This window comes from Rhipicephalus microplus, unplaced genomic scaffold, assembly GCF_043290135.1.
Source record: "Rhipicephalus microplus isolate Deutch F79 unplaced genomic scaffold, USDA_Rmic scaffold_13, whole genome shotgun sequence".
Taxonomy (NCBI): Eukaryota; Metazoa; Arthropoda; class Arachnida; order Ixodida; family Ixodidae; genus Rhipicephalus; species Rhipicephalus microplus.
Window position 1 is genome coordinate 27,936,280 of NW_027464586.1, and position 24,997 is coordinate 27,961,276.

Genomic DNA, 24,997 nt, shown 5'->3' on the forward strand with positions numbered 1-24,997 from the left:
ACTGTTGTCAAGAGCCCAATAGCTGAAATGCCCAGGAAATTTGAAAATAATTTGTAATAAGCAAAAATGAACAATACCAAAACTGAAACCCAACCAAGCACCCTGTCTGCATATTACGTGCTCTTTATTTATTTATTTATTTATTTACAAGTACCTCAAAGACCCCAATGAGTGGGGTTTTACTTTGGTAGAGCCCAAGGCCGTATACTGGTTCCGCCGGCATGGAGCATAAAAACTGTGAAAGCCAGTCCAGCGAAGCACCAGCCAAACACCACAGAGGAACAAAAAAAGCATTCCCATCATATATACCCGTGCCAGACACCGCATCCTTCGCCTTTGGGAAAGCACAACAAACGCTGTAGCGGCCAAAATAGTGATGCCATTGGCCACGTCACTTCCGTTGACATGCCAAACATGACGTCACACAGACATCATTTGCAATTATTCTGGAAAATGAGGTGAGCTTTTCGAGGCAATGTTCAAAATTCATTTGCAAATGATTAGTGCATCTCTCAAACCTGTGATTTCGCCTAAATGACTAAAGTATTGAAAGAAACATACCCAGTGAATTTCATTGAGATGCATTGACGTGGCGAAATCGCCGGAGTTGGCCTTTAAGGATTGCCACCTTTAAATAGAATTCAAAAAGGCATAGGTACGAGTACGATGGCGAAAGATGCAGCAGCGCGACGCACACGCGTGGGCACACGAATCGAATAGAATAAACAAAAATGCACAAGCAGTAGTCATACTAAATCGCACGTGTATTTATAGCTTTGAAGTTAGCTGCTTTGGCAAAAATAACCTTGTTTACATTATTACAAGAGCAGTTTTTGAGGTTTTAAATACGTAGCTTAATGCGTGTACATGCAGCTCGTTGCAAACATTGGCCCCTCGACATTAATCGAGCGGGAAAAGTATATACCGGAGCTCGCAACAAATACATAAACGTATAGGTGGTCACTTACATGGAATTTTCAGCGTCACAGCAGTGTTTGGGACAAAAAACATGGAACGCGGCAGCTGTTTTTTTCATGGAAGCAAGTGAACTATTTTCCAAAAAGTTCGGCCGCTTTGCTTGGAGGTGCGGTACAGTTGGAAGACCCCGTAAAGGCGACATCTCAGATGACGAAGCACACAGAAGGGACGGTAAACTTCTAAGGTGCGACGCACAAGCTAACAAAACAACCAAAATGCATCAGCACGTGGCGAATGAGCACTGGTCGGTCATGGCAGAATTCGCTCCAGGGCATATGCTTGGATGCAGTGCACAATCCTACACTTTACTGGAGAATTGAGAGAAGGTCATCGAGAATGCGAATGTTGAAACTGATGAGAGTGAACCGCCGTGTTGTTTCTTCTCGCAGCGAACACTAAAGGTCCTCCAAATGCGCATTCGTGGTCCTGGCTGCAACCAAGAAACGCGCATTGCAAACGCTGCCAAACATATACGCATGTTCTGTGTAGTGCTAAGGTACAACATATACGCAGTTGTTCCTGCCTCTCCCACCTGTCGTCACTTCTTTCGTTCCCGTATCCAATTCTCAAAGGGGGAACGCACCAACGTTGCAATTCTCTGACATTTATTTTTATTGCGATAGAAACTATGTGGACACTCTCTGCTGGATTTTCCCGCCGACGTCTGTGTAGACGCCGCCATCAATGTCACGAACCATATATGTATACGTATTTATATATATGAAAACGCAAAAAGGAAAAAATATCCAGAAAAAAGCACTCCGGCACGCGGAATTAAACGTGGGACCTCTGCGTCGTGAAAGTGAGGTGTTAACCACTGAACCACCCAGGAGAACGTTCTCCACTGTTCAAACAGCAAGCTATTTATATCTACCACTTACCGCTGCTGTGTTTTCGGCATAACCAGAATTATGGCGCATTGAGCTCACGTCGCCACATCGCGCAGCGGGGCAGCTCTAATCTCTTACACGTACTTTCCTCAGCTTGGAGAAGGAAAGCAATGCTTTCTCTCCCACCCTTATCTTGCGTTGGTGACGATGGGAGGATCGTACGCCTTGGCTGGCCTCGGGCTCTACGTAGAACGAATCTGCTGTAGTTACCAGACGCGCAAAAGTCACTGCAATCATTGCAGTCTCCGTTCGCGAAAACCGCGCGCTCTTCAGACTCAGCGAAGCAACAAATGACATGCTTATTCACATGCATTCGTAACTGTGAGTACACTTCGTGCGTAATTTGTGCGCGAGAAATGCCGGGCACGTTTTCAAGTGCTTTAAATTCTGCGCGTGACCTTTCCAATTGTTGCTATCGCACTCATTGCTTCACCTTTGTGGCGTAGCTCTGAATTTTTGTCTTGAAGAATGAATTACACGTGCTCGCGCGCGTTTGCCGGAGGTCCCTTATTTTCCGTTTCGACCAAGCACATCTCGTCCTAGAGAAGCTTATAAAAACGACTTGCTCTTCAACGGCTTTCGACCGAGCAAGGCTTTTGTATTAAATTCAAGCTTTTTTCTCAATGACTTCTACACTTGAATATGTGGTGTCAGTATAACACCCCGTGCAGCAGGGTTTACAAAAGACGAGTGGGGAGCGTTGAGGGAAAGACGAATTCCGGAGCAAGCCCAGTGCGCATGGTGAATAAACCAACTGCATATTCCCAGTCAGAGTCGCATTCTCAGCAGCGACATAAGAGAGCTGGCTTTCTCGGTTCGCTCCGGAAAAAGGGGCTCACACTCGAACTTCACTGACTCCTGTAGCTTTGTCGCATCCTATTTATACCTGCTTTGTTTATTCGTTTGCTCACGCCTTGCCTCAAGCTTCTCGATCAGCCACGTGTTCACCAGCTCAGCTGAGTCGAATACCTAACTGAGCTTTGCAAGCTCTTGCATTATGGTCTCTATTTCATCATACGCTCTTCCTTAGGCTGTGCTTGAGGGCTGTTTCAGAATGTGACACAACACCGAGCTGTGTCCTTAGTTTGGAGACCTTTGCCGAAAAAGTTCTTCTGTCGACTTGCTCCTGAATCCGCTCCTGGTTCTTCTTGCACATGGCCTCCTTGTTGTTCACTTCCTCAATTTGTGCCTGCGCTTGAATAGCCCCTCGGTTATTACAGTCCTACTGGGCCAGGGTGATCTGCACGCAAATGTCAGCAGCTTGCATTCGTATCTTGTCCAGCTGAGGCTCTTGGAGCTTTAACTCCTGAAAGCCATAATTCACGAATGCTGTAAGCACCAGAATGAAGGTGTTGCAATTCTGAGAACTTCCAGTGCACGGCATAAGTGGTTTACATTTCCCTGGCTGTAATTATACATTTTTGTTCGTGCTGCTGTTGCGTTTTTTTCGTACATGTTCCCCTTAATTCCCCAAAAACAGATTTCTGATCGCTAATACCACCAAAATAGTTTTACTCAGAATGGCTGATTAGTTCAAAAGAAGTCAAAAAATATTTTGTCTCGTGTTTTGTTTTACCATCTGAGTTAAGAAAAAGCTTCTGTGCCTATCGAACCTTTTTTTTGCTGCTGCAGAACTAGCCCTCGCACAGAAATACTGATCATTGTAAAAAAGCTCTAGAATAATAATGTCCCCGCCTATAAGAAGATTGTTAAGCGGTTTATTGACGGACACTCAGCGATGATTCACGACAGCGACAGTCAATGCGGGGATCGACTCTCTGCACGAGCTGCTCTTCTTCTTAAGAAAAGGGCGACCCACTAGAAGGCGCTGAAGAGGATGACCCACTGTTCAAAGGCTTTACCACAACTACCCCGGGTACGAAAAGGGAGCCGCCTGGCGACCTAACAGCTGGTTACAATGAGCGGATCATGGTAGGCCTTGAGGCGCTCCACGTTAACAATGTCGCGTCCTCGACGACGCATGTCCGAAGATTGTTCGATGGGTTCAATCAAGTAGTTGACTGGGGAAGTGCATTTGACGACACGGTAGGGGCCTTCGTATTTAGGCAACAGTTTTGAAGATAGGCCAGTTGCAGTAGTAGGGATCGAGAGCCAGACGAGCGCTCCAGGGAGGAATGTGGGCGCAGTAGTACTGGCGTCAGCGCGAATGCTTTTTTGCCGCTCTTGATCATGCGCAGTAAAGGTCTTTGCAAGCTCTCGACATTCTTCAGCAAGCTTGGCTGTAGCAGAAATAGGTGCCCACTCAGACGGATCTGGCCTGTACGGAAGTATCGTGTCGATGGTGTGTGACGGGTGCCTTCCATATAATAAAAAGAAAGGTGAAAAGCCAGTAGTGCTCTGAGGGGCGGTATTATATGCGTAGGTGACGAAAGGTAGAATGGAATCCCAATTTGTGTGATCGGCGGCGACGTATTTGGAGAGCATGTCGCCCAGCGTACGGTTGAAGCGTTCTGTGAGGCCATTCGTCTGCGGGTGGTAAGCAGCAGTTTTGCGGTGAACAACGTTGCACTCTTTGAGAATGGCTTGAACGACTTCAGACAGGAAGACACGGCCTCGGTCACTGAGCAGTTCCTGGGGTGGGCCGTATCACAGAATGAATCGTTGGAGCAGAAAGGAAGCCACATCGCTCGCTGTAGCCGCGGGAAGAGCGGCCGTTTCGGCGTATCGCGTGAGGTGGTCCACAGCAACAATGGCCCAGCGGTTACCAGCCGACGTTAGTGGAAGTGGCCCATACAAATCGATGCCAACGCGCCCAAACGGCCTGGCAGGGCAAGGTAGAGGTTGCAGACCTACCGGCGACAGGTGCGTTGAAGTTTTGCGGCGCTGACATTCTATGCAGGAGCGAACGAATTTCTGCACGTAGCGGTACATTCCACGCCAAAAGTACCGTTGGCGAATGCGGTGGTAAGTCTACGATACCCCGGAGTGCGCACACTGCGGATCAGAATGAAAGAATTCGCATATGTCAGAGCGCAGACTGCGAGGTATGACTAGTAGCCACTGGCGGCCGTCACCGTTGTAATTGCGTCGATGGAGGAGGTCGTCGCGAACGGCGAAATTGTGGGCTTGACGACGCAACGCGCGAGTGGATGGAGTGGATGGATCAGTCAGCAAGTCTATCAGTGAGGCAATCCATTGATCCTTGCGCTGTTCAGTAGCAATGGCATGAATGCTAATCGAAGAAATGGCAAGGTGAGACACTGAGTTGTTGGCATTGTCGCCAGGCAAGGGAGAGCGCGACAGGGCGTCGGCGTCAGCATGTTGCCTTCTATTGCGGTACAGCACGCGGATGTCATAGTCTTGCAGGCGAAGTGCCCACCGGGCGAGACGGCCTGAGGGATCTTTCAATGACGACAACCAGCATAGTGCGTGGTGGTCGGTGACGACATCAAATGGGCGACCATACAAATAAGGTCGGAACTTTGCAAGGGCCCAGACGATTGCCAAACATTCTTTCTCGGTGACTGTGTAATTAGTCTCGGCTTTAGTAAGCGTACGGCTCGCGTACGCCACGACATATTCCGGGAACCCTGGTTTGCGCTGCGCAAGGACAGCGCCGAGGCCGACACCACTGGCATCCGTGTGTACCTCTGTAGGGGCCGTAGGGTCGTAGTGGCGGAGTATGGGAGGCGACGTCAACAAACGACGAAGTGTTCTGAAAGCGTCGTCGCACTGTGATGACCACGAATGGAGAGGGCCGTTGCTTCCGAGAAGCTTCGTCAGCGGCGATATGATCGTCGCGAAGTTTCGAATGAAGCGCCGAAAGTAGGAACACAGTCCTACGAAACTGCGCAGTTCCTTCACGGATGTCGGCTTGGGGAACTCGGTCACGGCCCGAAGCTTGGTTGGATCAGGGAGAATTCCGTCCTTGGACACGACGTAGCCGAGTATTGTCAGCTGCCGAGCTGCAAATTGGCACTTCTTTAGGTTCAGTTGCAGACTGGCGTTTCTCAGACGCGTTAAAACATGCCGAAGGCGTTGAAGGTGCGTCGAGAAGTCAGGAGCGAAAACGACGACGTCATCGAGGTAGCACAGGCACGTGTGCCATTTCAGGTCACGCAGAACTGTATCCATCATGCGCTCAAAGGTGGCGGGCGCATTGCACAGCCCAAACGGCATAACGTTAAACTCGTACAAGCCGTCAGGGGTGACAAAAGCAGTCTTTGGTCGAGCGTCCTCAGCCATAGGTACTTGCCAGTACCCTGAGCGCAAATCTAGGGATGAAAAGAATTCTGCTCCTTGCAGGCTGTCAATCGCGTCATCTACCCGCGGTAGTGGATACACGTCCTTACGAGTGATCTTGTTGAGGCGTCGGTAGTCCACACAGAACCGCACAGAACCGTCCTTCTTCGTGACGAGAACGACAGGAGATGCCGAGGGGCTGCTAGAGGGGCGAATAACATCGCGGCGAAGCATGTCGTCGACTTGCTCGTTGATTACACGGCGTTCTGTGGGAGATACGCGATATGGACGTTGCCGCAGCGGTGGCTGTGCGCCTGTGTCGATGCGATGCGTAACGTTGGATGTGCGGCCAAGAGAAGGTTGAGTGACATCGAAAGAAGAGCGGAATTCTTCCAACAGGCCCAAAAGCTGGGAACGCTGGCCCTGCGTAAGGTCGTCGGGTATGCAGGGACGGAATATATCATCGGATGATGAAGCAGATGTCGAAACAGCACCAAGCGTACAGGAACTTGGGCAGTGCATGTCATCGGGTTGATCCATAACTTGCGCGTCTTCGATGGGTTCCACGCTGCCGAGACATTCTCCTCGCACCAACGTAACGCTGTACGGAGATGAGTTCACAACAAAAATAGTGGTGCTGCCGTGAGTGAGTTGCACGGTCGCGAAAGGAACCAGCAAGCTTTTTCTTATGGAAACTCGATGAGATGGCGAGAGGAGTGCAACGGTGTCAGAAAGGCTTGCGCAGTAGAGCGACACCGCAACAGACGAGTTTGCAGGCACTTGAGTGTCGTCTCTGACGAGTAACTTGCTTGCAGCGGATGGACTGTCGGCCGGCGTCAAAGAAGAGAATGACGCGAGTTCTATTTCTGCTGGTGCGCAATGAATGACGGCGTCGTGGCGGGAGAGAAAATCCCATCCTAGGATGACGTCGTGAGAGCATGAAGAAATTATGATGAATTCGACCGCATACATCACGTCCTGAATCATAAGGCGGGCTGTGCACATCGCTGTAGGGTGAATGCTTTGGGCGCTGGCTGTTCGGAGGGAGAGCCCGCAAAGCGGCGTGGTCACTTTGCGCAGTAATCGGCAAAGTTTTTCGTCCATCACGGATACGGCGGCTCCAGTATCTACAAGGGCAGATGCACGAACGCCATCCACAAGCACGTCTATCACGTTCGACGGGCTTTCCTGAGGGCTTCCGCAGTTCGACAGCGTCGCAGCCCTTGCCTCGTGGACTGCGACGACTAGTTTTCCTGGTCGCCCTCGAGTGGACGTGGCCGCATCGGTGACAGTGAGCGACGTCATGGAGATGGTGAACGGCGGGTAGACGGAACGGGGCGGGACGACGGTGACATAGGCGGCGGTTGGTCATAAGAGCGGCTTGACTGGCTGGGAAAGTTGGAGGCGACCTGCGGTTGCTGCACACGATTGCAATATCGTGCCACATGACCGACGCAACCGCAAGCAAAGCAGATGGGGCGATTATCAGCAGTGCGCCATTGGTTTGCTGGTCGCATCCATGTCGCAGAACGCGATTGGCGAGCCGGCTGCTGATATGAGTGCATGGTAGGCGGCACTCGGGGCACGTGGGTGACGCCGGCGTATGTAGGCGAGACAGGATCTCCAAAGGCCTGGGGCCTCGCGACGGTTTCGGTGTAATTTAGCGGAACAGTGACAGAAATTGGTGGGGGCGGCCTGGCAACAACTTGAGCGTAGCTGAGTGGCACAGATGCAGGAGGTGGCTGGTGGTATTCAGGGACGACCTCCGCGATTTCCTGCTGAATGGCTCGGCGGAGCGGAGGTGGAAGTGTACTTGATGGCTGTTGAGCTTGTTGTGGGGAAGCAAAAGCCAGTAGAGAGACCTGGCGGGCAACTTCCTCACGCACGAACGACTTGATTTCGGCGAGCAAGGTTGCGTGGTCTGGAACTGCTGACAAGGCCGAGAGATCAGCATCACGTGGTGGCGGGCGACGGGTCATCAAGCGCTGCCGCCGCAGCTCGTCGTAACTTTGGCATAACATGATGACTTCTGCCACAGTGCGGGGGTTCTTTGCCAGGAGCATGGTGAAGGCATCGTCGGCGATGCCTTTTAGAACATGCGTGATTTTGTCAGCCTCTGACATGTTCAGGTTGACCTTCTTGCACAAGTCAAGGATGTCCTCGATATAACTTGTGAAGGACTCACCGGTCTGCTGGGCTCGTTCACGTAAACGCTGTTCAGCTTGCAGCTTACGAACGGCAGGGCGGCCGAACACGTCGACGACAGCGGTTTTAAAAGCGGACCAAGTCGGGAAATCAGATGCGTGGTTATTGTACCACATTCCGGCCACACCCGCAAGGTAGAAGAACAGGTTGCCTAGTTTAGCTGCCTCATCCCAATGATTGGGGACGCTCACTCGTTCGTACATGGCAAGCCAGTCCTCGACGTCAGTGCCATCCGCGCCGGTGAAGACAGGAGGGTCGCGGATGCGGGGGACACCGGGACATGGCGTCGGTGTAGGAGGAAGCGTTTGCTGGGCGGCGTCTTGGTACATGGTTGGAGGCACGGTACGGGATCGAAGCTCCAAGGGCATCGAATGCTGACCGAAGGTGTTTGAAGGGCACAGCACTCTCCACCAAATTGTTAAGCGGTTTATTGACGGACACTCAGCGATGATTCACGACAGCGACAGTCAATGCCGGGATCGACTCTCTGCACGAGCTGCTCTTCTTCTTAAGAAAAGGGCGACCCACTAGAAGGCGCTGAAGAGGATGACCCACTGTTCAAAGGCTTTACCACAAGATAATCGCTATGGATGGTCTCCAGTTTGTTTGAAAAATCGGTCATGGAAGTTGCAGAACTTGCAAGAGGCCTACGAAATGAGCACACGCATAATTTTTTTTCCAAATCGGCAATTTTATCTTGCCCCATACATCCTCGCAAGTGCCGCCACCAAGATCAAGTGCCAAAAAAAGCGAACTATCAACAAGTTTAATGACTCCACCACCGTGAACATTTCTATAAATCTCAAAGCAGATGTCACAGCTTGAAAAAACATCGGTGTCCCGGGGTCTCTTACGTCAGCATCTGGACTTGATTCAATTCCAAGCACAATGCTTGGTTTTTTCCGTAACAGGTTGTGAATATCTTCCACTTTTTTTGACGGTACGGCAAATGACAACCACAAAAGCTACACGTGCTTTAGAGCTGCACATGTGTCAAGTAGTTTGCACAACCTGGCCGTGACTTTCATTGTACACCTCTACTTGCGCATATAAAGCAGCTTACAATGTTTCAGACTTATGCGTTCACCATAAGAAGCAATCGTTTTGCCGAATTCGCAGAAAATCTTCTTTTTCCTGCGCACTTTCTCTAAACAACCTGCTGATACACTAATACTGGAGCGTTTTAGCTTGTAACTTTGGCTAAGATTGTCTGTTGATCTTTGTACGCTGGAAAAATTGCAATAGGCGTTGGAGGTTTCTTATTATTTTTGTACCATCCAAGCTTGTGTACCCGCTCAATCATCACTGATGCTAGTACAAAACCGGACACGATTTCTTGCACTTTTTTCTGAGAAGCAGTGGGCAGTTCACAACATTCGCTATCAGAGACGCTGTAAAATATCATGTTACATCGCCTTCTGTGCCACTTCAAGTCATCTACTTTAACGGATAAATTCTCTGCAATACTATGCGTAGCTTTAGTTTTCCTCCTATATTCTGTCACAGCTTTCTTTAAGTTCGCTAACTGTGCCATTGCGCTTTTCATCGAATATATTCATTACTTTGGCTCTTGTATAGATGAGTTACTTTGATTCTGCAATGTCTCCATAGCCTGTGCTTGGGCCTTTGGGTCTCTCGGACCACATAAAGTTTGGTTTATTGCTTTTGCCATAATTGGTCCAGAGTTTCAATAAAAGTCTTCACACAGAAACGAAAACCAGATAAATTCAAAACGCGTATATGTGCAGTAAAACAAGGCGACGTCCTGTATAACACACAGCATGGAATTTTAAATCCGTGCTTGATATGCTGGGCGAGACCGCCACCGTGAGTACATGAAAGATGAAACCCTTATTTGAACAACCACCAATCTGCGTTAGCAGAGGAAATTGCGTAAGTGGCATGGTGCTATTAGTGCCGGCCTCACGCGTTGTTGCTGCACTGACTCAGTCCATCTTTTGTACCCGGTAGACATGACTTTCATCCGCAAAAGGTTAGTTGATCAATAGTAAACAGTGTTCTAAATGTGTAGGCGGGCACAAACGGCAATCGACGTAGTCCTGGGCTTGATTCTCGGCTCTGCAAACTATAGTCGCCGGTGTAAGACGCTCAGTGCCTGTGCTGCTATAGCGAAGAAGCGCATTGTCGCCAGAGTAGTATATATAACCTGTTTCAGAAGAAGAAAATGCGTGAGGGGCAGGGTAATGCTGGTGCCTGCCTGACACCCCAAGATATTGCAATTGTAGAGAAGCCGCCGAACACTGAAGTGGGTCAAAGTCTCAAGTGTTCACTAGTGGGTCTACTCAAAAAGGACGCCGCTCGCGCTGAGTGTCCGTGCTTGGCGGTTGCTTTCGCCATTGTGTACACTCGCTGTGTGCCTGCTAATAAACGCCATAACAAATTGGTGGAGAGTGCTATGATCCCCTTCAATGCCCTTGTAACTGCGCTCACGTACCATGCAATCTACCTTGTCCCACGACGCCTCTCAGCAAACGCCTCCTCCCATGCCACCCTCTTCTCCCGGTGTACCCAGGATCCGAGATACACCCTTTTTCACGGGCGCTGATGGTACTGACGTGGAGGACCGGCTCGCCATTTATGAGCGCGTGAGCGTCCGCCACAAATGGGACGAGGACGGCAAGTTGACATACTTGGTGTTCTACCTTGCGGGCGTTGCAAGCTTGTGGTACAACAACCACGCGTCCAATTTCGCAACCTGGTCCGATTTCAAGACCGCTATCACCAACGTTTTTGGCCGCCCTGCCGTTCGTAAGCTGCAAGCCGAGCAGCGCTTACGCGAATGCGCTCAGCAGGCCGGTGAATCATTCACCAGTTACATAGAAGATGTCCTGGACCTGTGCAAGAAATCCAATGACAGCATGTCCGAATCAGACAAGATCCGGATCGTCATGAAGGGCATTTCGATGATGCCTTCACGATGCTGCTTGCCAAAAACTCAGGCACAGTAGCTGAGGTAATCACGCTGTGCCAGAGCTACGAGGAGCTCCGCCGGCAGCGTTCGATGACCCGTCACTCCACACCACGAGATGCAGGGCTTGCTGGCTTGGAGACGAGATGTGATCAGGTGGCGCTGCTGGCAGAACTCACGTCCTTCATACGTGAGGAAATCGCGCGCCAGTTCTCTCTCCTCCCTTTGCCCAACCACCAGCTGTTCAACAATCGGCAACCACTATTCTTCCACCCATCCGCCGAGCGATTGAGCCGGAATTATCGGAGGTCATGCCTGCGTACAACTACAACAACTTCCGGCCCCTGCGCCCCCAAGTTACGCCTATGTGGTCGCCAAGCCGCCTCCAGTCGTTCAAGTGCCTGCACCACTGACTTACGCCGAAGCGGACGCACGACCTCCATCCATTGCAGCGGGTATGCCGGCTGCGTATGTTGGCGCAAGCCCTCAGCCTCATTGGCAGCCCACCGTGCAGCCTTTCCAGCCACCGTTCCGGGCTAGACCCACCCCGGCGAACCAATGGCGCACACTCGACAACCGACCCATCTGCTTTGCTTGCGGTTACACCGGTCATGTAGCCTGTTATTGCTCTCGAGTACAGCCGGCTCCCATTTCTTCTCCTGTTGCTGGCCACCTTCGCCATCCGTATAACGACGAACTGCCGTCTGTGCCAGTGTCTCGCCCAGGCCCGTCTCCTCGAAGGTCGCTGTCACCACGACGTCGGTCCTTGACCCCCATGCGGCCAATTTCGGCTGCTAATGAACGGGAAAACTAGTCGTTGCAGTCCCGGACTGCGACGCTATCGCATTGTGAAAGCCCTCAGAGCCACCCACCTAATGTCATTGACGTGCTTGTGGACGGTGTTCATGCATCTGCTCTTATTGACACCGGAGCTGCTGTATCAGTTATGAGCAAAAACCTTTGCCGCTTGCTTCGAAACGAGACGACTACAATTTCTGGGTTGTCCCTTCGTACCGCTAGTTCACAGCGTATTCATCCTACAGCAGGCTGCACTGCTCGCGTTGTCGTTCAGGACGTCCTGTATGTCGCCCAATTCATCATCATTCCTGCGTGCTCTCATGACGTAATCTTGGAATGGGATTTTCTCTCCCACAACGACGCCGTCATTCATTGTGCCACCGCCGAAATTGAACTCTCGACCTTCTCGCTTTTGACGCCAGAAGACGGTCCCTCGACACTGTGCAAGATTCTCGTGAAAGACGATACTATAGTGCCTCCAAGCTCGACGATGGGTGTATCGGTCTACTGCACTGGTCTCTCCGACACAATTGCACTCGTTTCGCTATCCAACCGTGCTTCCAGAAGGAAAGGGTTGCTAGTGCCTTTCGCGACCGTGCAAATCACCCAAGGCAACGCCGCTATTTTTGTGACCAACCCATCCCCGTACACTGTTACCTTGGTTCGAGGGGAATGTCTCGGCAGAGTGGAACCAGTCGACGACGAGCAAGTCCTGAACGTACCCGAAGACTCGCGTTGTCTTGATTTGCGTACCATCAGTGCTGTTTGTACTTCTTATCCATCATCTCCTGATGTATTTGGCCCATACATTGGTGACAACCTTACGTCAGTACAGCGTTCCCAGCTTCAGGACCTGCTGCAAGAATACCGTTCTTCTTTCGATGTTGGGCGAAGTTCTCTCGGTCGCGCGTTCACTGTTACGCATCGTATCGACACTGGTGCCCATCCACCATTACGGCAACGTCCGTACCGCGTGTCGCCTGCTGAACGCCGGGAAAATAACAAGCAGGTTGACGATATGCTCCGACGCGATGTCATTTGGCCCTCGGACAGTCCATGGACGTCTCCTGTTGTTCTTGTTGCGAAGAAAGATGGTTCTGTGCGGTTCTGTGTCGACTACAGACGGCTCAATACGATCACTCGCAAGGATGTCTACCCCCTGCCGCACATCGATGACGCAATTGACAGCCTTCACGGAGCCCATTTTTTTTTCTCTCGTTCTGCGCTCGGGGTACTGGCAGGTACCCATGGCTGATGACGCTCGACCGAAGACTGCCTTCATCACACCCGATGGCTTGTACGAATTCAACGTCATGCCGTTTGGTCTGTGTAATGCACCTGCGACATTTGAGCGCATGATGAACACCGTTCTGCGCAACTTGAAATGGCACAAGTGCTTGTGTTACCTCGATGAGGTTGTTGTCTTCGCTCCAGATTTCTCCACGCATCTCCAACGTCTAAAAGACGTTTTTGCACGTGTGAGCAATGCCGGCTTGCAACTAAATCTGAAAAAGTGCTGCTTTGCAGCTCGCCAGCTCACCATCCTAGGGTACGTCGTGTCGAAAGATGGCATTCTTCCTGACCCAGCCAAGCTTCGGGCCGTGGCCGAATTCCCCAAACCTGCGTCCGTCAAAGAACTGCGTAGTTTCGTGGGCCTGTGCTCGTACCTCCGACGCTTCATACGAAACTCTGCCACGATCATATCACCCTTCACGAAGCGCCTTGGAGGTAACGGGCTCCTTAATTCGTGGTCATCCGAGTGCGACGACGTGTTCGCAAAGCTCCGCCATTTGTTGACGTTTCCTCTCATTCTACGCCACTATGACCCTACAGCCCCAGCGGAGGTGCACAAGGACGCCAGCGGTGTAGGCCTTGGCGCTGTCCTGGCGCAGCGCGAACCCGGTTCCCTGATTATGGCGTGGCATATGCAAGCCGTACGCTCACGAGAGCCGAGACAAACTACACCGTCACCGAAAAAGAGTGCCTGGCGATCGTCTGAGTCCTTACAAAGTTTCGACCTTATTTCTATGGTCACCCATTCGATGTCGTCACCGACCATCATGCACTATACTGGCTGTCATCATTGAAGGATCCCTCAGGCCGTCTCGCCCGTTGGGGTCTTCGCTTACAAGACTACGACATCCGCGTGCTCTACCACAACGGACGCCAGCATGCTGACGCCGACGCTCTCTCGCGCTCCCCTCTGCCTGAAGCTGATGTGCTCTGCTCAGTTTCCCCGGATGCTGCTTCTGCCATTGATGTTGACATCATCGCTACCGAACAGCGAAAAGATAATTGGATCGCCCCACTGATCGACCTGCTCTCTGATCCATCCGCAACGCCATCCACGCGTGTTTTGCGTCGTCGAGCTCACCATTTCGCCATTCGTGACGGCCTCCTACACCGAAGCAATTACGACGCCGATGGCTGTCAGTGGCTACTCGTGATACCAAGCAGTCTGCGGTCGGAGATATGTGAATCCTTTCATTCTGATCCGCAATGCGCGCACTCTAGAGTATTCAAAACATACCATGGAATTCGACAACGCTACTTCTGGGGCGGGATGTACCGCTACGTCGAGCAGTTCGTTCGCTCCTGCCTCGCTTGCCAACGCCGCAAACCGTCCCGTCACATGTCACCAGCCGGTCTGCAACCTTTACCTTGCCCTGACCATCCGTTTGGGCGCATAGGTATCGACTTTTATGGACCACTCCCTTTGACGTCCGCTGGCAACCGCTGGGCCATCGTCGCCGTAATCCATTAACGCGATACTCCGAAACCGCCGCTCTCCCTGTGGCTACTGCGCGTGATGTTGCGCACTTCCTACTGCATCAATTCATACTGCGCCACGGTCCACCCCAGGAGCTTCTTGCAATCGAGGGCGTGTCTTCTTGTCAGAAGTCGTCGACACCCTTCTCATTGATTGCCATTCTGTCCACCGCAAAACAACTTCTTACCACCCGCAGACGAATGATCTGACCGAAAGCTTTAACCGCACCCTCGGTGACATGCTTTCGCTGTACGTCGCCGCCAACCACACGAGTTGGGATGATATACTGCCCTTCCTCACCTACGCCTACAACACCGCCCCTCAGAGCACGACCGGTTTTTCACCTCTCTTCTTGCTGTACGAAAGGCACCCGTCACACACTATCGACACGATACTCCCGTTCACGCCGGATCCATATGAGCGTGCATCTATTTACGAGACAGCCAGGCCTGCTGAAGAGTGTCGCGAGCTGGCCAAGACATTTACGACACATGAGCAAGAGCGGCAGAAGAGTATTCGTGATGGATCCGCCACTTCTGAACCCACACAGCAAAAACATTTACATCCAAAATGGTGTAAAAGGGTGAGTTTGCGAGAAAGCACCCTTTGCAACACCCTTTAACACCCGTAAATGGTCGATTGAAAAAAAAGCACCCCTTTGTTTGGGTGCTTGCCTCGAAAGCACCCTAAAATAGGCTCTAAGGATGCTTTTGTGCGTAAGAAGGGTGTAGGTGACGATTCATCAGATGGAATATGCAGCAAAAAAAGAACACATAATTATAAAATTTGGGATTTTACATCTCAAAAACCTCGATATGATTATGTGGGTCGTCTTAGTGAAAAGCTCCAAAGATTTAGACCATTTGGTGTTCTTTATTGAGCGCTGATATTGCACAGTGCACAAGGTTCTACCTTTTCGCCTCCGTCTTAATTCGACTGTCGAGGCCGGCATCATACCCGTGACTTTTCGATTGGCAGCCGAGCAGCGTAGCTACGGCATGAATATGTGGACTTTGCGTTAGATGATGGCCTAATTGACTTAAAATGTGTGAAGGTGCTCTCCGAATACAGCAGAATGCCAGCAGAAGGAAAACGCGTTTCATCTACAATGGCAATTAACTGCAATTCATGTTACGAAAGCTTTCCTTAGCGTTGGTTAGAAGCTACATCTTTGCTATGGATTATATACACGAACATAATGTTCGCCCAAGTATGGGTGTGTGTGCGTGAGCCTGCGCATGTGTTCCTGTGTAAGCGCGATTGTGTGTACACCCGTGCATGTGTGCGTGCGCGTGTATGTGTGAGTCCGTGCTGGGGTTAAGCGTGCCTGGGCACATGTGTACGCCCATGCATGCGTGCGTTTACGATCGCGTGTTTGTGTGGCCGTATGTGTGTATACGTGTATGTGTGTGCGCCTGTGAATAAGTATGCGTGTGTATCAGCCCATGCAACCTCTAATTTCATGTGTGTGGGGGGGGGGGGCACTGCTTCTTAGTGTTTAAAGTCCCACACCTCTTCAGACTGGGAGTCTATATGGGAGGTGGCTTAAGGAATGACGGTGGTGAACGCACTGTACATGGACTATTCAGTACATGGAAAACAGCTGCACAATCTCGTACCTCATCATTGCTTACGAACCTGCTGTGGTAGCTCATTAGGTATGCTGAGGCGCTGCTACGCTCGAAAACGTGGGTTATGACCAATTCACACGGAAAGCTGTCACTGCACTTATGCACAACCATCGTTTATATTAACAATCACTTAACATATATAATAATATGTGATCACTTAACAAGGGCGCGATTAGTTGCTGATCACACGTCTATACACTGCCCAAAGTGATTGATATTGTTTCAAGACTCGCTTTAGGCTACATCGTAATAACATTTCGATCAATACTCAAATGTGCAACGGGCTTCTGTAGGTGTAAGCGAAGAAAAAAAGAAAGAAAAAGAAAAATTAATGTGCAGAGCGCACTGTACGAAATGGCTTTTTTTGCTTAAAGACGGTATATTTGAGGTGCTGATATGCCGCGATGCTCCCAACTCGTGCGCCTTGGTCTTTTAAGCTATTTAAGACAAGTGTCACCAGCAACAGAGAAAGATCTAGTAGACTTCCAAAGGCGCGTTCTTGTGGCCATCGCCGTGCATTGTTTTCCCTCGTTTCTGTTTGCTGTTTTTGTGCTTTGCTTTCATTTGCGATAACGTTCGGCGTTATAACAGAATCGAGAGAGTATACGTGACTGTAGGAGCTATGTGCGAAAGCTCTAGCATAAGCCATGGCTGCTGCAACGTAGACGGCGTCCGCGCGCGTTGGTGTCGTTCGAGCACTCGTGCTTGATGATTGTGTTTAACTGAGTATTTAGGCACGGGTTACGTTTGTAATCCCGTGGTCAATAATCGCTAATAGCGTGCCCCCGATTGCCATCAGAGGATGGGCTTGGTTGTCGAAATATTCCAGACGCTTTTTCTGAAAACAAGCTTTAAAGAAGTTTTTTAAACAAGAAATACTTTCATACGTGCTAAGCAGTGCCTATTGCAGGCCCTCAACTGTTTAAAAACGGGACGAGCTATCAAATCTTTCATTTAATTACAATGAATAAAAATGATTGAATAATAGATGACAAATTTCTGTGCTAGGTTAGATGCTCAAAATACATGTTCGCAGCCCTACGTCTAGAAAGCAGGCGAATACGAAGCAAAGCGTCAAATTTGGATTAGATGCCATGAACGGAGCTTCTTGGGAGGGTAGAAATAACGAGAAAATTGTTCATTTTTGATGCCCTTATAGAGGCAGTCAGAACCACACTGATTGCTGAATTGTCTCAATTCCTCAAATTGTTAGAGGCGTGATTAAAGTCAGTAAATCTTTTAATTTTTGGAGACCTCTTTGCTAGTTCCATGCCCAAGATCAATTGTTCTCGTGTAAAAGAGAAAGCAGAGATGCTTTCACTGTTTGCACATGAAAAGGTAAGTTTCTTGTGCATTTTGACTAATGCTACAAGTTCTGAATGTTTTACTTTAAGAATTGTTTTCACACCGGCTCATTACGCTATACGAAATTTGATTCTTAGGTGAGTTCACGCTTTAGTAAGTTCCATTTTTGAGCTGTAGTCTTACACTTCACCTCAATTCAGGAATTTGCTGTATGCTGGAAAACTATCTTATCTTTATCATACGAAATTATTGGAATGTATAGGTTGTATGCTTTGATTTCAGTGTGATTTCAATTACACGCCATTTCAAAGAATATACACTACACATTCTTCATATATGGTGCTGCCGGAACAGCACAAACATCAATTTATGAGAAATCATATTTGCTCTTATTACAGGATGAGAGGGTGCCACTGACGCCCTCCGTAGTCTACCCTGACCACAGCCTAGAGCAAGCCTAGTTCCTGAACCTCCACGCGAATGACCGAAAAATAATCCGTGTCAGTAATGACGAAGAAGAAGTGACAGCACTGATGAGTTGATTTTTTTTTATTTTCAAGATTGTCTACGGCCGCAAAGCCTTTAACAACCACTATGATAGAGCGGCTTTTTCTCGGCGTGAGTTTGGAGTTTATCAAAAGAAGTTGTTCAGGCAGTACGACGCTGAAAATTTTAGTGTCACAATGCCTGAACAATTTTTTCTAGTGTGGTCATGGTAGATGAATAATTATTGTTATTTGTGTAAGTTATTTTGCTTAAATACAGCTGGACCATACCATGCCGAACATCCCAGCCACTTTGGCGACCATCTAAAATGTATTTGAAAAAAAATGTGCTAACTTACTGCATTGAAAACAGTGAACTGCTAGATTATTTAAGCGAGAAAAAAAGTTTTGTCCATGTGGCTGGCTTCTAAACTTCCTGGCATAACGCCGTCTGGGTGCTGTTTGTGGAGAATCTCATTTTAAAACTACCGCTTATTTTTTAAAGCAAATTCGGGCTACATGTTAAGTAAATGTGCTTGTGTAAGGTATTTGAATCTCAATAATATTAGTGCAAATTTTTTGCCACTTTCGCTTCTAAGAATCAAGCCAAAATGTGTTTTTTTGCATTTTTATTGGGGTATTGCACTTTGTATGAATATCTGTGCAGTGAATACTTACTTCCGAGAAAGTATATTTTTAGAAAAAAAATATCTTTAGTCCTCTCAAGCTGCTGAGATATACGAGAAAATATCACGAATGTCACAAAATTGTGATTTTCGTCCGTATTGATATGCAATTTGCTCCATGTTGTGATACAATGAAAACTCTCGGAAAAGGTGAGTGAAGGTGTACTGATGCATTGATCCTTGGCCTTCCTGATAAAAAGTTCTAAAGTAACTGATTTTTTCTGCTTGCTTTTTTTCAAAAACCGTGTTTTGTGAAACCAAGAACTGCACTTACATTCTTTACGGTGTCCGGCCATGAGACTACTATAGCCCTTCTTAACATTTAAAGCATGCTGTCTTGCTCGATCATTTAAACAATGCCGAGTTTGTCCTATGTTCACTTTTCCACATGTTAGCGGTATATCATACACATTAGCCCCGCCGCGGTTGTCTAGTGGCTAAGGTACTCGGCTGCTGACCCGCAGGGCGCGGGTTCGAATCCCGGCTGCGGCGGCTGCATTTCCGATGGAGGCGGAAATGTTGTAGGCCTGTGTGCTCAGATTTGGGTGCACGTTAAAGAACCCCAGGTGGTCTAAATTTCCGGAGCCCTCCACTACGGCGTCTCTCATAATCATATAGTGGTTTTGGGACGTTAAACCCCACATATCAATCATTATCATACACATTAGATTGGCATTCAGTAAACCTATTCTAGTGACGAATGTTGCAAGAATGACTATTCCTGTTGCTGTAAGTACATGCACTTTTGAAAGCTTGCAAGGGGTGGAAAACAACAATATCATAGCTGCTGGGTCTTTTCTCAAAATTGTGATACACCTTATGTACGTAGTACTGTGTAACATGGAAAAGTCATTTCTTTTGGTCCTGTTTTCTTTAACGTTACTTTTTGCAGGAGGGTTTCGCCAATGAGTGTGATGATGCTGTTGAGGTATTGGCTGGTGCTATCGGCCCAGCAGCGCTGAGAATGTCCCGCCTTTTGATAGTTGGCATTCAAAATTACTAAAAAGAGGAATTGACACCATATGTACTCAGGCCACCCTTCAGAAGTCATGTTAGCGCAAGGGTGACGTCAGGCTTAAAAACCAGAATAAAAGACTAAAAGATGCTGGATATCCCAACAGAATCATCACGTTTGCGAATCGCGTTTGCGAAACCCTCCTGCAGAAAGTAAAGTCAAAGAATACAGGACCTACAGAAAAACAGAATGACCAAAACCTTTGCATGTTATAGCACATAATGTGTCTCACAACAAAACAAAATAGCCAGGAGGCATGATATTACAGTGTTGTTTTCCACCCCTTGCAGGCTTTCAAAAGTGTCTGTACTAAACAGCAACAGGAATGGTCAATCTTGGACCATTCGTCACGAGAATAGGTTTACTTATTGGCAATTTAAAGTTTGTAAACTTATTTTTTTATCAGGAAGACCAATGATAAGTGCATCACTACACGTTCACTTATCCTTTTCGAGAGGGAGTATTCTTTTCTCAGTTAAGATTATTTTCTAGTGGTCACACGTGTCGTCGCGCATGAGCACTGTTCTTGTACTCCGTATAAAGCGCTCGTAGCACATTCATTAATTTCCGTTGACAGTCGGTGCTCTTTCCTGTCCTTTTTGTCTCTTCCTGAAGTTGTCGCTCTGTGACTAGAACACAACCATGACAAACCAACTCGCCCAAATTAATCTCTTATTACTTAACACGCAGACCGAGTTTCATATAGGAAAAAGGAGCGGTGCTTTTGAAATCAAACTTTTCATATACACCACCAAGACAGCATTCCAGGAAGTTCCGAAGGCAGCCACAAGACCAAATATTTTTCCTTTCCTAAATATTCCAGAAGTTCACTATTTTCAATGCAGCACAAGTTTTTCGAATACGTTTGAGATGGTTGCCAAAATGGCTGGGACTTTTGGCATAAAATGACCCAGCTGTGTCATTACCCATTATTATGCGTTACCTCTTTTGTTTTTTGTGTGTCGTGACTCAGTTTTGTGCTCGTTTTTAACTTATTCTGTTTCTGATTATTGTATTGATTTTGAAGTATTCGCTAAAGTTATATGTGTGAAAACCCATATATGTTTGTATGTACATCATTTCTCATAACCAATTGTTATACATCCAGGAATACAAAAATTAAACCACTGTGATTGTTTACATTTGAAAACACTATCGGTATATATTTTCGTGTGCATCACTTATAGGGAACGATTGTGTACATGAAGGCGTATATAGTGAAATCATGGTGATTGTATATATTTGAAAGAATTATAAGTATATATTTGCCTGTATTTCATTCCTATTAACCTATTGTGTACATGAAGGAGTAATAAACAGGAAACCACTGGGCTTGTAGATACTTGAAAGAATTATAGGGGTATATTAGCATGTATTTCATTTGTAGTCTCTATGTACTTGAAGCAGTATACTAAACTGAAACCAGTGTAATTGTATGTTACAAAGAATTGTCAATAAAAAGAAACTAAAAAATATAATAAAAATTTGAGGTGTTGCGTCTGTAGTGCACGTATACGTGAAGATGTTGCACTTCTGGTGACAAAGTTGTGTGGCAGAAGAAAAGTGTATAAGTTTTATTTGCCTAATAAATAAATGCAATATGCAAGGACAGCAAGGCTTAGTTTTTTGTAACGCGCATTATGCATATACTGTGAAGAATATATAGATCCGGCAGAAGTTCATATACAATTGTACGTGTTTATATTTTTACCCACACGCAATGAATGGAGCTCGACAGGTGGTGCTCCATTGATAATCAGGACCACTTTTTTCAAGTAGTGTGTAATCAGTGCATGCTGATATCTATTAGTGCAGTGTAAAAGAATACTGGCACCCCTGCCATGGGCACTCAACACCCTTGTGCACCCTTCTGGCACCCTGCTCAGTGGGTGTTAAAAAAGTGATGGACATTGAAGACACCCTTCTTTAAGCGTGTTTTAGATGCGGAGCATCTTATACTCGCGCCTTGTAGTGCGCCGTCCGCACCGCTTCTCGAACATTCGACAGCTGACGCGCGCGCATGCGCCGTCGCCCACTCTTCCACCATCTGTGCATCCCTTCCTCCTCTACACACCGCGCGCGCTTCACTCCTCCACCATCTGTGCACCCTTCCTCCTCTACACACCGCGTTCGACATCTACAATTCTCCTGATTCTCCAGTGGACGCGCATGTGGCGTCGCGCTTCGAGAACATTCAACAGCTGACAGTGCATGCGCCGTCGTGCTGTATATATACTCAAGGTCGGCGCTCGCTCGCTCAGTTGCCGCTCGTCGGTTGGTTTGTACGGCGCGTCGACGTCCAAGGTCGCGGTGAAATGAATTCCAACGAATCCACAAACACAATGATCGACGTCCCTTCGACCAGCGCCGCCCTTTCGCATACGTGTGTACGTGTTCACTCATTTAACACCCCCTCCTACAACCACGTTAACCAATTTAGCCATCAACCCAAGTAAGTCGCAATTTAACACCCCATTTCACAACCACGTTAACCAATTTAGCCATCGACCCAAGTCGCACTTTAACACCCCGTTAACCAATTATATGGTCCGCATCCTCCTCAGTGTTCCCCCGAGGGAAGCTGCGGGCAATTTTTTTGTAACACCCTACAGTTTTTTTACATGTACACCCTATTCTAAGGGTGCATGGAAAAGCACCCTTTTTTGAAGGTGCTGATTTAACACCCTTAGGGTGTCGTCCATGAGACAAGCTCATTTACACCCTTCTGGGTGTAAACATTTTTACTGTGCACGTTCCGTCCTGGTTCCCTTGTATGGCTCTCCCGACCTCTGTAGCTGGACTTTCTTTCAAACTACTCCCGAAATATGAAAGTCCCTACCATGTGATCGAGCGCACATCTCCAGTCAACTATCTTGTCGAGCCAATTGAACAATTTTCGGACATGCGCCGTCGCGGGCGCGACATAGTCAACGTGGAGCGCCTGAAGGCTTACTATGACCCGCTCGTAGTGACAAGCTGTTATGTCGCCAGGCGGCTCCCTCTTCAACCTCTGGGTAATTGTAGAGAAGCCGCCGAACACTGAAGTGGGTCAAACTCTCAAATGTTCTCTAGTGGGTCTACCCTAAAAAAACGCTGCTCGCGCTGAGTGTCCGTGCTTGGCCGTTACTGTCGCTATTGTGTATACTCGCTGTGTGCCTGCTAATAAACGCCATAACACAAGTGACATTTCGAGTTGAAGATCCTAAAACCACCATATGAATATGAGATACGTCGTGCTAGAGGGCTCCAGGAATTTCGGACACTTGGGGTTTAACGTGCACCCAAAACTGAGCACACGGGCCTACTGCATTTTCTCATCCGTCGAAAATACAGCCGCCCCTTCTGGGATTTGATCCCGCGATCTGTGGGTCCACATACGTGTTCCTCAGGCCCTAGACCACCGTGGCGGGGAATGATACTGCAAGTAAAGCAACCGCAAATTGTTGCAGGCTCCAATTAAGTTTGGCAAAACAATGTACGTTTGTGAGTTAATTGGTTTTTTTGTGTTTAAGGGCGAAGCTCCTTACTGTGTGGGTTTGTCTATCCTGCGATGGTGTACGTAGAAACTATTGCCACATATCCAAAAGAGCAGTCCTTATATAGCCCGCTCAATGTCGGCACTTGTACATAATGAATATACATAAAAAAGAGTCGTGAGATGGCTGTACTTGAAGTGTTCATTACATAGACGGAAGGACGGATGGACATACAGATGGACTGGCGGACGCATAGACAGACAGACAAGTAGAGGGACAGCCGCACGACCAGACGCACCGATGCCCCGCCGTGGTGGTCAAGCGGCTAAGGTACTCGGCTGCTGACCCGCAGGCCGCAGGTTAGAATCCCGGTGGTGGCGTCTGCATTTCCGATGGAGGCGGAAATGTTGTAAGCCCGTGTGCTCAGGTTTGGGTGCACGTTAAAAAAACCCAGGTGGGCAATATTTCCGGAGCCCTTCACTACGGCGTCTCTCATAACCATATGGTGGTTTTGGGACGTTAAACCCCACATATCAATCATCAACAGACGCACCGAAGGACAAATGGACGCATGGAGGGACGCTTAGAAGGGTGGATTCACCGACTGTCACACGGATGTGCGAACACACGGACGGACGCACAGGTGGACGCATGGACGGACGAAAGCAAGGACGAATGGGCGGACTAAAGCACGGACGAACTGACAAACGCTCCGCACACCAATCATCAATTACTCCGTTGATATGCTGTGATTCTTTTGTTTTGAACGATCCAATAAATTTAATTCAAGGCTTCATTGTACTTATTCCCTGCACGAAGTTTTTTATGCTGTAACGGATAGTTTATAAAATATTATTACTTGAATTTGGCAATTTATGGCTTCACGTGTTCATACAATACCGATGAAGGGACAAAGCTATTTAGGTTGAAGTTCTGAAATTTTTATAACTGAAGCAGCAAGCCTTTCTCTGGGCTTCTATGAAGAATAAATTATCGAAAGTCAATTAAAGTTTGTATAACAGTTACTTGCCTACTGAGCTAAATTTTATATTTACTTTCTACAACTCTCTCTTCATAGAATCCCAGAGAAAAGCTAGCTTGTTCACTGCTTAGGATTTCAGAGATTTAGTTTAGACAATTTTATCTATTCGTCGATAAGTCCTGAATAAGTGGAGCGATAAATTGCTGAATCTAAGTGAACTATACGTCACTATACGCCCGTGAACTATACGTCAGAACGCAGAACCACTTCAAGCACTTTCAGTAGTGTCGTTCTACACCCAAAATAGAAGTTAAACACTAATAAACTTATATTTTTTGGCCAATTTTATTTGGAGTTTTTATTAGTTTCTCAATATTTTATTTGCAATGTCACTTCATAGAAACCTTGCGTTACACTTCCTTGGGAGCATCAGAAAATTTCGTTTGATTATGTTGAACAGTTTTGCCGCACTTCCAGTAAAACGAAGGCTTGTACAGCAAAAACGCTGGTTTTCCCTCACACTGTTTTCATTGCTGTGCAATACCGCTTCAGACTAGGCGATAATACTAGCTGCCATTAGACAGTGGAGAACGTAACCTTTCTAATGCAATACAATTCACAGCCATACGATGAGCGCAGTAAGC

General features: G+C 48.0%; 1 protein-coding gene across 4 annotated transcripts in view; it reads left to right on the forward strand.

Moving 5' to 3' along the window:
- LOC119165924 (ATP-binding cassette sub-family C member 2) overlaps positions 1 to 24,997 on the forward strand; it is a 1,429,043-nt gene that overhangs the window by 700,780 nt on the left and 703,266 nt on the right. The gene's annotated exons all lie outside the window — the stretch shown is intronic.